Here is a 16,533-nt window from a genome sequence, read left to right on the forward strand (position 1 = left end):
CATAGTTCTATATGCTCCATTATGTGTTCCACTTTTTCTCCCTCCCTCCAACTTTGCAGGATATAATATAATCACATAATGTTCTATATGCTGAAGAACTCCTCCCCCCCGATTTTTTCTGACATGACACCCCTGAATGAAAGATGACAGGTAAGGTGGGGATAGGCTGTGGAGGGCCTTGAAAGTGAAAACAAGTAGCTTATGGTTGATGCAATAGAAAAGAGGGAGCTAGTGGAGGGATTGAAATAGAAAGTTGACATGGACAAAGTGATGGGCTAAGAAGGTGACCTTTGCTGCAGCATTCTCAGTGGATATAAGCAGGGTACAATTGCATTTGTCCAGGCCAGAAAGAAGGATGTTGGATGACAGTTTTAGCTGTGTGAATGGATTGGAAAGACCATGTCTTTGATGTAATGCAGAAAGAATCTGAAAAACTTACACAGAGCCTGGATGTGAGGATCTGGAGAGAGGCCCAAGTTAAAGATGACACCTGGGTTTAGGGCTTGAAAGGCAAAATGGTGGTGCTGTCCACAATAATCGAGACAGGAGATTAAGAGCTCTGTTTTAGCCATGTAGAGCTTGAGTTGTTGGCTACACAACCACAAGGAGATGTGTGAGGTACTGAGATTTTACCTTGATCAGAAGGAGACAGGGCTGGAGAGAGATCTGTGAGTTGTCAGCATAAAGATGGTATCTGAATTTGTTTGCAGTTGAGATTACCCAGAGATAAATTGCAGAGTGAGAAGAAACTCTGACTAAGGACAGATCCCCGAGGAACCTCCACAGGAAGCTGAAGGGGGCAATAAGTAGTATCCTCTGAAAGACATTATCAGGATGGTAAGAGGAGAAGAGGATAGCATCACATAAGCCAAAGGAAGACAAGATTTCTAGAAGACTGGCATGGTTGACTGACTGTCAAAGGTGGCTGACAGGTCGGGGAGGGTGAGGATGAAGTACTGGTTCTGAGAGTTGGCTAAGAAGAGGTCATTACAGAGTTTTGTGAGAGCACTTTCAGATGAGTGCAAGGGGTGGAAGCCAAATTGAAGAGGATCTAGGGAGGAATTAGAAGAGAGGAACTCCAGACAGCAACTGTAAACAGTGCATTCAATGAGCTCAGAGATGAAAGAGAAAGGGAGAAGGGGTGGTAGTTGGAGAGCCAAGTGAGGTCAAGGGTGGGTTTTCTTATAATGGGAGAGACTAAAGCATATTTTGATCTTGCCCACCTGGCTAGTTTGTCTCTTGGAGAGACTGACCTATGACTATATTCAGCCAACTGAACTTGCACATTCTGAAGGCTGTGCATAATTATGTACAGATAGTATCCAGTATATACAGGTCACATTGCCAAATTAACAAGCCAACGCTAATCCCTTTTAAATGGGTGTACTGTTACTGAATGGAAAGCCAATAGACTGATTCAGCAAAGCACTTATACATTTGCTTAAGTCCTTCCCTGTTCTGCAATTCATTTACGCACATGTCTAACTGATTTGCTGACTCAGTACCATAATCAGCTCTGGTACTTCTTACAGGGATAATTGACTCAGTCACAAAACTGAAAGCTGACATATTTTGACATGATAGGTATTCAGGTCTGTCTCTCTACTCAAGCAGTTTATTTCTTATTACATTAGTAGCATAGCTCTGTACAAATAAACAAAGCCTCAGTTTCCTGGGAAACATGATGCTTATATAGCACTTACTGTTCTCAAAGAACCACTGTTCGATCTCCACACTAATGTGGTTTCACAAGAAGACTGAGATTATTTCATTACCCCAGGATGCCAGGAAATTTTCATTTGACTTCCTCAGATCTTTGGGATAAAAGTGGGACAGTGAGGAAAAGAATTCCCTTTGCTGTCTTATATTTCTGTTCAAGAAAATATGGTATGTTTTCTAAGACCTGATACTCTGTCATTTATTTTTAACTCAGTTACAATATTTTAGTTTCTTTCCCCCGGCAAAGGAATATCTCACCCTCAGCTACTTCTTGCTGCTAACCTTTTTATAGGCCTTCACTTCTGGGCATAATATAGGTAATGCCTTTCACACTTCATAGGTTTATTGGGTGCATGTTTCCTGACTTCATAGAAAGCAAAGAAATCAAACATTCTTAAAGTATAACAAACATGTCTACCATTAATTGTCAAACTAATTTCCTTGTGTGATATGATGTAGTTATGTCACACATACAAAGGGTTCAGAGGCCAGGTGTCACTAGTCTAGGGTTGCCAACCCTCCAGGATTGGCCTGGAGTGTCCAGGAATTAAAGATTGTCACATGATCAAATCTCCAGGAATACAGCCAACCAAAAATTGGCAGTCCTAGACTGTGGGTTAATGAGATGAAGCATCAAGACCATCTGTGGAGGAACAACGGCTACATTTAAAAAAACAGTGCGTGCTTTAAATCAATGTGAATTTCAAAGGCAAAGATATCCTAAGGATCTGATTCTTCACTCCAACTAATCTGTGCTCAAATAGAGTAGGGGGCAGCCACATGAGGACAGCTGCAGCTCCCTTATCTCCAGCAAAAGTTAAGCAGATCCAATGCTACTCTCTAATGCCACCTCTCCTCCTTGCCCCTATCATACTCCTTACTGTCTCTTGTGCTGGAGGTTGTGGGGGGCGGGGGGGAGGGAAGGGAAGCTGGCACAACAAGTAGCAGAGCCTCCTTCCTCAGAAGTACATCTGAGGAGAGTTTGCCTGCACAGGAAAAAAGTTCTTCATTGGCTGTCTCCAGCCATTTCAAGACCTCTTTGCGCCGCTCATGTGGCACAAAGTAGCATTTGCAGACTGGAGAATCTGGGCCCATGACTTTCCAAAGCTCTTTATTTGGGGAGCGCCAGACAGATTTTTGTTAAAATATTTGTTAAAATATCTGCATAGATTCTGAAAAGGATCCAGAGGGGAAAAAATTTGTTGCTCCAATACCAAAAAAGTCTCCATCTGTGGCCTGTATTCTATGGGTGGTCTGTGAAGCACTTGATGGAAACTCAGTATTTCCAGTATTTTTCTGGAAACTCAGCTGGTCATATGGCGCTGGCCCTCTTCCTTCTTTCCAGCTGTTAAATTGTGTTAAAAGACCACGAAAATACTTTATTACTACTATTCCATGTAAACAAGTGCTTGTGTAGTCAAACAATCCATTCCATGATTGCTTAATCTGGTCCAGATTAAGACAAGCCTCTGTGGTAATATTAAGATGCAAACTGTGTCCTTATCCAGCAAGTTGGAGAGCCAGGGAGCTAATGGGTCTGTCTTTGCCAACTGTGTCCACATATCTATTCAGAAGACACCATCATAGGGCCTAATCACGTCAGCCATACTGTCATAGGCTCGTTCACCTGCACATCTACCAATGTGATATATGCCATCATGTGCCAGCAATGCCCCTCTGCCATGTACATTGGTCAAACTGGACAGTCTCTACATAAAAGAATAAATGGACACAAATCGGATGTCAAGAATTATAACATTCATAAACCAGTCGGAGAACACTTCAATCTCTCTGATCACTTGATTTCAGACCTAAAGGTCGCAATATTAGAACAAAGACTTCAAAAACAGACTCCAAAGAGAGACCGCTGAATTGGAATTAATTTGCAAACTGGATACAATTAACTTAAGCTTGAATAGAGACTGGGAGTGGATGTGTCATTACACAAAGTAAAACTATTTCCCCCCCACCTACTGTTCCTCAGACGTTCTTGTCAACTGCTGGAAAAGGCTCACCTTGATTATCACTACAAAAGGTTCTCTCCCCCCTGCTCTCCTGCTGGTAATAGCTCATCTTAAGTGATCACTCTCCTTACAGTCTGTATAGTAACACCCATTTTTTCATGTTCTGTGTGTATATAAATCTCCTCACTGTATTTTCCACTGAATGCATCTGATGAAGTGAGCTGTAGCTCACGAAAGCTTATGCTCAAACTGGTTAGTACCTAAGGTGCCACTAGTACTCCTTTTCTTTTGTGAATACAGACTAACACGGCTGCTACTCTAAAACCTGTGTGTCTGACATCCTGAATAAAGAGTCTCCATTGTGTCTACTTCACCTGCCTCCTCTCTGTCGAAGGACTGGTTGCCATAGGGATGTGATGTCCTCATGAATGCTGGGGAGTCTCAAATATTTTATGAAAAGGCTGAGAACCCCTGCTCTAGAACAGAAGTGATGTCACTTAGGCATATTCTTTGGTAGAGATAAAAGATTACATGTTACAGGCATGTCTATTTTTGTGGCTCAGAGAAATTTTACTATAAACTGAAGTCCAAGTCCCGATTTTTCAAACGTAGGAGTCTAAAGTTAAGCACCTAAATAAGTTCTCTGATTTTTTTCACAGGTGTTGAGCACCTCCTGCTCTCAATGAAATCAATAGGAGTAGTGGGTACTCAGAAACTCTGAGGATCAGGGCCCTTTTATTTAGGTACCTCAGCAGAGTAAAGTGTGCCTAATTTGAAAACATTGGGCAAAGTGCTCATTTCCGAATATGCTTCCTCTCTGCTGCTGCCAGTGGAAGTGCTGTGGGTGTCCTGGGCTATTTGGAGGCTGCTTTGTAATTTTGGGAGGGCAGCACGCTGTTGTAGAAAGACAGCCTAAGACATAAGGACTTGTATCAAAAGCCTGGTGTGAGGCCTAAGGCTCATAAGGTTCATAGAACCTGGCAAGAACAGGGCTAGTATTGCAAAAACACACCCACTCCTAAGAAAGGCTAGGCACAGGACACTCATGCAAACTCATTCCAGAAGGCGGGTACCAGAATACCCTGATACCAAGTTTAGTACGAACATCCAAAGGTAAAGAGAACACACTGACCCCACCTAAAGATAAGGTCAGGATGACAGTGTGATGGATAGAGATGTTTTGATCAAACCAACATGTATAAGATAATGGGTGGTAATAGCCCATGTCAGGGGGCAATAACTAACCAGATCAGAGAGGAAATATGTAACTTGTTTGTACTGATGTATAAAATGGAGTCTCAGAGGGAGTGTCTTTGGCCAGCCAAGGCGGGAATGGAAAGTCCTGCCATGCACTGAGCTGTGACCATTGTCACAAGCATACATGTCTTAGTATCCTCATAAAGTCTGCCAGGTACTATTACTATGCTTTGTCAACAATAAATCTGGCCGGTGCCTTTGTCTCTTAATGGATCTTGTGGTCATTGGGCGATTTGCTCAAGGTCTGCTATGCCAGCTACCTGCGCAGAACTGGGATGGCATACAGCGGGAACACACACAGCCAACATCTAGCCACATCTAACACACCCCATTGCAGTCATTTCCACATCCAGATCATGTGACTTTCTCCAACCCAATGGCAATATATGGCAAGTGGGGACAGTGGGATTCTGTTGGCAGAAGCACTACAGCAGTATCACCTATCCCAAATGTTCAAAAACTGAGTCAGATGGCAAAAAAATCATGATGGACTGAAAAAAATCATCCATTTTGGGGTTCATTGGCCTTTGGGGTTTTGAGGCTTCAGGGTTCATATTTCCAAGCGTTTCTCCACTGCCACGAGAGTTAGTGACTTGCATTTTTTTAATGCAAGTTGCTAAGATTCTCACATAGGTGTGAGACAACAAGAGCTGAGGCTTAAAGAAAAATACCACATCTCACAATAAAATTGCAAGAGTTTGCAAGATTGAAAATAGCTTCCCTGCTTTGACAATTAGATTCCAAAAGGTTCTGAACCTAAACTGAAGGAATACTTACAAACTATATTAACCTAACATCTATTTTAATGTACTCTTTTTTGGATTAAAAGGAAATCAATCCTTAGAGTGAGATTATCCAAAGTATTCAGGGCTGGCCTAGCTCAATCAATTTTACCATTGACTTAAATACCAGCAGTTATCCCAGTGCCAAGCGTGTTTGGAAATTCTACTCATAGGCTCCAATTTTAGGTTTTTCTTAAAAATAAGAAGATTGACAAGCCTAATATGGCTAGAAAAACTGGCAGATTTATTTTTTACACTTCCAGAACCATCATTTCTATTGATTTAAACATTCCCCTGTAGCATTCCTTCCAATTACTCTCTGTGAGGCAGGTGGGGTGCTCACAGATCCAGCCCAGACTAACAGTGAAAAGGGAGTCACAGAAAGAGCAAAATTTTGTCCTCAGTTACACTCAGGGAACCCCAGTGAAGTTAGTCACATGGATGTGACTCTAAATAAGAAGTCTCTAGGCTTGCAGGGGCATAGTTACTGCCTGCAGAGATGGCTCTAAATTGTTAACTGATTTCAATTCCAAACATCTGTCTGAATACAATAATTATCTTAGTAATATAGGTAAGGAAGTTTTTTTTAAATCTGAATTCTACAGAATAAAGTGCAACACATTTTAGGAAGCTTATTTGGGCTGACTTTGGCCCTGATCTTGCAAACACTTAAGTACATGTGTAACTTAATCGTGAGAGTGGTGCAACTGAAGATATTCAAAAGTGTTCTCTGAATAATTTCTATGAATAATTCTTGGTCTGCACTTGTTTGAGACCACTTGGGACATGCGGCCTGTTTCTGTTCTCTAAAGCCCTGATACAGGAAAGAATCCTTCTTCAGAAAGGGTGCTTAAGCATGTGCTTACGAGCTTTCCTGAATTGGGACTTAAATAGATGAATGCAAATCTTAGACTCAGGTTTCTAGTGAGTAAGGCCTTGTCTATGCTAGGGTTTTTTGCATAGCTGTAGCTGCACTGGTGTAAAAAGTGACTTGCCCTGATAAAGTTTAACTCTATTTAAAAGTTCCATGAAAAATAGTAGTAAAAGTTTTCCATTCTTATTCTGAGGTTGATTTTGATTCTCTTCTATAATTACTGGTTTTATTTTTCCAATCTTTGATAGCCTCAGTTATCTTTTTTCCAATCTCTGTAATGTGATTGGATCATGGATACAAATTTAAGTTTTATAAAAAAGATCTTGGGTGGGATTTTCAAAAACATTTCATTGACTTAGGAGTATAAGGGTCTTTTGAAAATTCCATCTTTGTTCTGAAAATGGCACTTGAAGTACTAAAAATCCACTTCAGAAACACCCCATCATTTCGGAATCTGAATCTAGTCCAGACCGTGAAATGTTGTTTCAGGCATGAACAAGGCTCCACCATCCCGGTCTATCCTGGGCTGCTCTTTGCATGTCCTCTGTATTGTCAAGTACCATGAGTTTTCCCTCTCTAAGTAGTTTGACCCTGGATGTCTTTCAGTTTGCCTCTTTTACATGTTCCTACAACTGCCCAATGGCATACCTTTCAAGGCAGATGCTCTCACTTCATTCTTAGCACATTTCCCAGATATTTCCATCTTCTTTTCTGCATAATCTTGGAGATAAGGCGTTGTTGAACTCTAATAAATCTTGGCATTTGTTCTAAATTAATTCCATTAAATACCTAATATTTTTCTGAAGCATTTTCTTTTGAAGGCATCTCACTGTCTGTCTGTACTTTTGGTGGATTTCCAGCTTTCACATCTACATGTTAAGACAGAAACAACATTTCAGTTGAAGATTTGGAATTTGGTCATTAAGTTATAGATTTTTGATGACCAAATCTTGTTTAAGCTGGTGAATGCAGCTACCACCTTGCCAGTTTGTGCCATTATTTCCTTCTGGAGATCTCTACGCACTTGCACGGTACTGTCAAGGTATGTGACTTGTCTCATCTCTTGTATTCCTTTTCCTTCTAATATAGTGCTTGAATTGGGACTTGCTGGACTCATTAGATTTGCTTCCTCTCCCCCCCAACTAATTATTAACCCCAATTCTTTCTGATGTTGGACAGTCTTTCAGTCCTTACATGCATGTTGATTGAGCCGTCACTTAGAAGAACTATGTCAGCAAAATCTAAATCTTCTAGTGTACAATCGTACAATGCCTGTGCTGTATCCAGCTACACTTTTTCCTTATAACGAAGTCAGTTCAGTGCCCAACAGGAGATTTGAGAGACTGCATTATTGTTTGACATCAGTGCTTATGTAAACCATTCACTCAGATATTTTGCACCCAAAAAATGGCTGTCTCACCTCACGTCTCATTACAGATCCAATAGCAGGGTTCTGCAAGTAGACTTTCATACTGTATTATTAAGACTTCCTGGGCAAATCCAACTTTAGTAAAATTCCATTGATTTTAGTGTAATTATATCATGGATTAATTTGGCTCCATTATTTTTATAAAATGTTTGCAATGTATTTGTTCAGAATTGCTAATAAAAAAAACTGCATACAAATCCTTGACAGTACACTGCGTGCCTGTTTAAAGAGAATATTGCTTTTCAGAAACTTAGTGTCTCCCCAAGCAGCATCTTTCATCCAGAGATCTTGCTATCCAAACAATCCAGTGGTCTTTGAAATGGAAATCATCTCCACTAAATAGCAGTTTTAGCTTTTCCTAGGACTCTGTCCCTTAAAACCTCCATGACAGAGGCAAGTTCAGCATCTAAATTTCTTATGCACTTGATGTTTGATCTGATTATCTTGCCTCCACGTTTTAGTTAATACATAAACTACTGTTTAAACTATTTCAAGGGAAGAGAGAAAGGGTTTCACTATATAGGTGAAAGGTGATCTATACAGTGGAGGAACAATGTTTTAATAATATGTCACACACTATTTAGTTTAAGAGTCAGAAATGTGTATGATCAAAATGTGACCAGGCTATGTGACTTAATATTTTGGCCATTCAGTTACCTATTTTAAACTTACACATTAAAGATCTCTGCTACATCAGATTTACCTACATCATGGAAGGCTAAAATTTTAGTCAGGTTATGGTATTATGCATTACATTACTTTCTCATGTAAAACATTTGTTCAGACATATGTTTTTTCCTTCAAACCTTGTTGGACCTTTTTATGCAGTTTTTATAAGACAGCCTTGACTCTGCACTAAACCATGCCACTAACACATTACTTAATCTAACTGGCACATTGTAAAATTTTACACATGCGCTCATCCAGATAATTACACAATTAATTTTCACTTAGTACAGCTGAAACGGGGATAATGAAATTTCCACTGGTGTACTGTTACGTCCGGGGGTTAGAGGTCAGCTTCCTGTTTGGATAAGGGTGAGTTTAAAGAGGATTTCTGACAGTCTTCTTACTTCAACTGAGTCTAAAAACATTGCAATGGAATTTCAATTTACAGCTAAGTTCAATGAAAGAAGCAGATGTTGGGAGTGTGCCACTGCCATTCTGGGAGTGCTTTCAGTGCAGGTGTAGGCAGAAAGTCAATGTCCTTTCCTCACATTTTTTAAAAAGGAAGATACTATTTCTTGACTGAAATGCAACCATTCAACGGTTTACAGTACTGAAGAAGGGAAACCTCTAACATTTTTCTCATCGCTGACCTATTTGGGAGCTGTGTTCTAAGCGGTCTACACAGAGCGGGTCTTGCATAGTTTTTCCCCCATTAGGCATATGTATTAGAGGTCATTACAATAAAATATGACCATGTACACTCTTCACCCTGTGCCAGATCTTCGTATTGTCATGGAAACTTTTGCTTCAGCACCAAACTCCACAGCAAAACATAAAACCAAGCAAATGTATATACAATAAAAAAATAAAACCCTGTGAACTGAAAAGAGAATTTTGAGCTTTTCCACAAATTTGTCATAGTTCTGCTTCTAAATTGTAACAAATTGGAATCAGAAGCTTACAAAGTTCAAATATTTAACTACATAAGCCTATTTACTCTGTACCACCATAGACTGTACCTAAAATTTCCCAAGACACCTGCTCTCACACACAATGGTTAAAATTCTGATTGCCATTACAGTGATGTAATCCCAAGGTAACTGTACTTAAATCAAGTGTTACTTTGGATTTGCCTGTGTGTAATCAATCAGAAGTTGACCCCATAGGGTTCCCCTTTGCCATAAAATATTCCCTTGGAAAATTAAAAATATTGTCCTGCATCCCACATAGTCCATTCCTGTGTACACATATGATAATCCTTGTTCAATCTGAAAAAAAGAATTATAATTTGAACACAGCTGTGTGCATGACATGTCTCTCCACCCTTGTAAGCCTGTTCATTCATATATCATTGGTGCTGCCATATACTGTTCTCTCAGTCTCCTGTACCTATTCTCTCCCTGCTGCTGGCACAGAGGCTGTAGACACGAAAACAGGGGTATGGCTGAGGTGCTCCTATGGTGTGCCAATCCCTAGCTAAAGTTTCAGGTCATATGTATGACTAGCATCCAGAGTAATTTTGAACAGACATTATTAGGCTGCTTCAGCTAACTGTGAGCGGCCAAGGATTGAGAGCGCATATGGGTGAGTTTTGCACCAACCAGCACTTAATCTGCACTGTGTGTAGTTTGGCTGGACCTTAATTCTGACCCTACATGCCAAATATGGTCCAAGCAATGTTTTATTTAAGAGATAAACCTGAGTCATAAGAACATAGCAAACTTTACTTAGCTTTTGAGTCTGAGCCTGGATCTTTCCTTTGTAATGACTAGATCCTGCTCCCAGTGAGTCTGTGACAAAACCGCCATTGATTAAATCCTATTAGCATAGTATACTGTTAGTGTTTGGTAATAAACAATATGAAATCTGAGCACACCTTGTGTGAACAAGTTACTATACAGCTATTTGTGAGTGTGACAGATGTTTTGCATGCATTGTCACCTCATCTACACACACACACTCTCTCTCTCTCTTTTTTTTTTAAGTCCCCGCGATGCTTCTTAGATTGTGCAGCTCAAAAGCCATTTACACATTAATTTGCAAACTGGATACAATTAATTTATGCTTGAATAGAGACTGGGAGTGGATGGGTCATTACACAAAGTAAAACTATTTCCTCACGTTTATTCCTACCTCCCCCCCACCCCGCACTGTTCCTCAGACGTTCTTGTCAGCTGCTGGAAATGGCCCACCTTGATTATCACTACAAAAGGTTTTCCCCACCACCCCGCTCTCCTGCTGGTACTAGCTCACCTTAAGTGATCACTCTCGTTAGTGTGTATAGTAACACCCATTGTTTTATATACATAGAGAACATGAATCTCCCCACTGTATTTTTCCACTGAATGCATCCGAAGTGAGCTGTAGCTCACGAAAGCTTATGGTCAAATAAATTTGTTAGTCTCTAAGGTTCCACAAGTACTCCTTTTCTTTTTGCGAATACAGACTAACATGGCTGCTACTCTGAAACCTATATAGGGCTTGTAGCTCACTCATTCTCTCCTTCCTTCCCCCTAATGTCGCTGATGTTTCATTTTAAAAATCATTTAGAAGTCCTGCTTTATTTAGGACCTTATATTCCTTGCTCTGTTTTCATCTCTTTGATGCCTTACACACATTTAAAGCAGCTTTTTAGTATCTTAAATTACATGCTTCCCTTCCTCAAGTAGCTAAAGATGTGACTAATAAAAAGCATCCTCTGGCAGACCACACCTCATGTTATCGGTACCCAGGGACTAACTTCATACACCCTGGAACTACAGATGGATGCACTATATAACCCTGTCTATCAGACATGCCCACACATTCCTTAAGGATGGTGGAAACCCTCCATCACAGAGATTTCAAAGGAAAAATAATACAGCTTTACTGATTCATTGGAAAAAAAAGACACATGAATTCAGCTTACAAGAGATCCGCAGACACCCTTCAAATATCATTGTAATATCAGGGCTACCTGAAAGCAATGAAGACGTATCCTTTATAAAAGGAAGAAGGTAGTATACTATGCTACAGTCATAATTAATCACACGATGCACTGATTTTGTTCTTGTATTACATTAACTGCTACCAAATTTATACAGCATTCATTTCATACAAAAAAGACTACTTTTTGGGGGGGGGGGGAGGGTGCTGACATTGTTAAAGTTCTGTAGTGTTTCTGGCTCATTGATCATCAATTCAATGTCAGTCTGATATGACTAGAAGTCACATTTTAACACGAGAGAGAGAACACATTAGTCTTAGACAGAGAACCCCACATATTTATTTTTCATTTTTGAGTTCTGAATGATTGTACATGTACCATCAACCTTTGGCAACAGAGTGAGTGAAAAATTTAAAAGAAATATACAATCAGATATTTGGAACCTAATGTTTTTATCTATGGAACTAGAAATAGGCCTGCCCGGACACTTGGAGTGCTTAAAGCTGAAATTCCACAAGACAATAATTATTTTTAACATGTTTCTAATCTGATTTGCTCTTTCCTGTTCAATAGCATCTTGCACATTTGTGTTACACACTGATGGATGAAAATCCAACCGAGTACTCAATCTGTGTCCTAAGCCAAACATGATTGCACAAATTCAGCAAACCTCTCATTTTCATAGCTAGCAGGCCTTTACTAGGGGTGCCCATTCCATCAGACCAAATTCACACTTAATTTCTTCAACTCACCATACAATCAACCCTTTTCAGTTTAGCATCCAGTCTTCAATATTTTAATTTGGGTTGTTCTTGTGTATTTGTTTGCACCATCTTGAAGTGTTACAAATCTTTTCTGCTTTGCTGCCCAGTTGCTATATTCTGCTCAGTCACCCCTGTAACTACCCACATTCCTACTCAACAAGGTTGGCCACATATTGTCATCACAGTCTTTTTAAATGCAAGCAACTTGTGCTTCAGACCAACACTCAAAACCCAACATTCCTTCTTTTCTTCACCTCCTTATCTTCTTGGTTTCGATTATCATCTTACCATGGTCCGGGCACATAGACTCCTTAAGAGCTTTTACAGAAGTTTTGTCCTATTCTCTGAGACTCATTTTTCCTTCCACGTTTTCTTTAGGCATGATTTTGTCATGTTTGTCCTGAATCTACATTTTTTTAGCTTAGGCATTTATTTATTCCTATGATCAGGGAGTAGTGATTTCAAAAAAGTTTAATGTGATCATCAATAGATTGTGAGGTACTTTAGGCCCGCATTAGTTTTGTGAAGATTATGTATAACACTAAGAATTGATTCAGAATACATCTGTAGTTCATTAGGTTCTTCACTTGTCCTATCTTAATTATTATAACTATTTAAATTACAATAGCACCTAAGGGCTCTAATCATGGATCAACGCCCCATCACGCTAGGTGTTGTACATACACTTACTAAATAGTTCATCCCTGACCCAAAGACTTTAAAACAGGACACAACAGGTGAGCATAACAGACAGGGGCGAGAGAGAGAGGAGGATGAGGTAACATGTATAAAACATCTTTTGAAAAGGAGTATTAGCCTTGGCTTAAGCCCGCCATTGTTAGCTGGCAGTTTCTTCTAGTCATCAAGACAGAAGTGGGTTTTTAAGGGGAAATCTGAAAATGGATAAGGTAGTGACTAATTAATGCCACCGTTACATTATTTTAACTTATTTTTTCTTCAAACTCTATTAATTACTCTATGAGTTAAGTGTAATTCTGTGACAACACCACCTGATTGTCAAGTACATACCACATGATTACTACTTCAGTGGACAAGCTTCTTTAGTTAAATCTGCCGTACCAATTCCAAAACACATCTTCTCAAACAGCAAAATGCCAGCTGCAGCCCTGCTATGTTTCATACTGCAGGTACCCTGTCCTTCAGCAGGTATAAACACGTTATTTGATTTCTTACAGGGAAGTCGTACTCAAAGCTGAGGGTCAAGTTTAATCAACTATAAATTGTAGTCTAAGTTAACACCAGTTCCTCCTATTGCTTTGCACCTTTATGATCGTTATGGCCTATTTATTTTGTTTTACCATAATTTTAGAGATGTCTTCTGGTGAAAGTTAAAACTTCTACCAGTCAGTCAAACTGTACTCTGGAGAATGTCTCTTGTGTGCCACAGCTTCATTTCTTTTCTACTGCTTTCAGGCAGAGATTTGTGTGTGTGTGTAGAATTAAAAAACCCATTTTTCAGTGTTCTGTGGGATTTTGCACCCCTTCAGTTTTCCTTTATTCACAATTTTATGAAATGGCAGTTTTTGTATCAAACACCTGACAGACCACTCTTCAAGTTCCCAATGTAAAAGCAGTCTTCATACGAACTATAGGCTCCTGTATGAATTTGTAACAAAATGCAACATTAAAAAAAGTGAAAACACTGATTAAGGGTGATTGTGCATTTCAATGAGACTATTTCACTTACAAATGTTTATTTACTTCAACCTATCTTGGTAAGAGCACATTGTTCTGACTTTTCCCCTTAGCTTTGTTCATATTCTTTTGTCCAGATTTTAAACATCTCTTATTCCTGTGATTGATTCAGATATCTCCTTATTTCCCTTCACATTCATGTTTTTTAAATTCTTCGGTCCTGCCAGTTCTGGGGCAGCTTTATGGATGTAATTCTATAACTTCTCATTCATGTCATGACAATAGTAGCCATGACATTCACAGCTACTATTGCCTTCCCAAAGCTTTGAATAATCCTTTGTTTTCTTTCTGGTATCCTTAAAAAAAACTGGCATAATAAAATCCACATTTACCCTTTACAACAAACCATGGACAATACTGTGGTATTTAGCCAGTCGCCTTTGCGGGAGGGTGGGCAAAGCTACCCCTTCCTGAGCAAACTGTGGCAGGGATTGTGCCTGAGGAAGGCACAATGTTCTCTAGTTCGCTCACGTTTGGAGGAAAAGGAAGGGGAGGGGATGGTGTAGCACGCTGCCCTCTCTGTGACCAGGCAGGTCAATGCACAGGTGTAAAAAAGAGGTGTCGGGGGGGGGGGTAGCCTAGAGGTGCGCAGAACATCATGCCCTCCAGCACAGGGATGGTATTGTCCCTGGAACATGGAGGATGAGGGGAATTGGCATGAAGAGATTCTTGGGGCCCTTTTCCCCGCACCAGGGCAGGGACAATCTAGACATATGAAAATCTAGAATACTTTATTTAAAATATATTTGGGGGACTTGTTCTGTAATATACCACAGGACTTTTCAAGTACAGGCCTTTTTCTAAAGCAGAGTTTCCCAAACTTGGGATGCCGCTTGTTCAGGGAAAGCCCCTGGCGGGCCTGGCTGGTTTGCTTACTGCCAATCGCAGTTTGTTTACTGCTGATGGTGGTTCAGCCGATCGCAGTTCCCACTGGCCGCGGTTCACTGTGCCCGGCCAATGGGGGCTGCGGGAAGTGGCGTGGGCCGAGAGAGGTAAACAAACCGGCCGGGCCTGCCAGGGGCTTTCCCTGAACAAGAGGCGTCCCAAGTTTGGGAAACACTGTTCTAAAGGATGGACTTCCTATAAAGGAAGGAGAACCTAAAGGCCCAATTCTGCACTCCTTGCTCAAATAAAACTTCCACTGGGCCAAGTACTGAAGTCTTTACACAGGCAAACTGCAATTTCACCAATAATTTTGCCATTGGCCAACTCACATGTTACTTCCTTAGCTATGATGAGCTGCAGAAACCTGCAAGAGAACCCAACTCTCTGACATGCAAGAGAACACAAGATCACACTTGTGGCGGGATCTCTGCTCTTTGGCTCCTCCAGACCAATAGATTTAAGGGCTTGTCTCCACTTACGAGTTGATTGATGCTACTAACGTAACTCAAATTGTGTCGCTTTGATCAACTTTCCCCCATACTGTAGACCTGCCCTAAGCTACTTTTGGGCTTAAGGCACCCACCAAGGGCATGTCTGCATTGCAGTCAGAGGTGAAACGGCAGCACATATAGATATACCCAAGCTAGTTTTTGTTCTAGCTAGCTTGAATAAAAATGGCAATGAAGCCATGGCAACACAGCTGTATAACCCTACCTGAGATCCCAGGTATGTACTCACGTGGATCTAGCCCATGCTGCTGCCCACCTTGCCACCACTTTGTTGCTATTGTTATTTGAGCTAGCTAGATCAATGCTAGCTTGGGTACGTCTGTATGTGCTGCAATCATACCTCTGATTGCAGTGTAAACACCCCCCTAAGGCAGCACAGTACTGGGGCTTGTGTAAGGACTAGGCCCAAAATGATTTTACCTTCAGCCAAGGTCTGCAGATGTCTTACTAACACAAACGTTGGGTACTGTAAAAGCCCTGAACTATCTGGACCATCTCTCCTGAAAGAATGAAGACTTTTTGGAGTGTAAATACTGGTGTATACTTCCAAACTTGGTAAATTAATGTGTCTTTCATATGAGGTGGAATGCTTTGAATCTAAATTAACACGTTTAGATTTACTTAGTGAGAAAAACTGCTCATTACTCCCACGTAATTTAATAGTGATGTTATTCTAGGAACAAAAATATTTTAATGGAATCTGACATTTATGACTTCCACATAATATTGGCTGCTAAGGTAAGAAAACAACAACAAAAAATCCCTTCTAGTCAGAAAAAACCCTCAAACTAATAAGCATGATCCTGATATTAAAATCAAGCCAGAGATCCTTTTTACTTTCATTACTTATAATTTATGCCACTTGAATGTAGTTTAATAAGGTCATAAAAATGCCAGTTGTGGTATCTCATAATACTTTTTATAAACTGGTTTTACAGTCTACCCTTTGTTCCAGAGTTCAAAGTGACAATTGAAATGCACAGGTTGCCCAGGGGTTCAGACTTTTTTCTGGAAGCACTGAATGGTGAATACCTTAATT

The sequence above is a fragment of the Caretta caretta genome, chromosome 3, assembly GCF_965140235.1.
Source record: "Caretta caretta isolate rCarCar2 chromosome 3, rCarCar1.hap1, whole genome shotgun sequence".
NCBI classification, from domain to species: Eukaryota; Metazoa; Chordata; order Testudines; family Cheloniidae; genus Caretta; species Caretta caretta.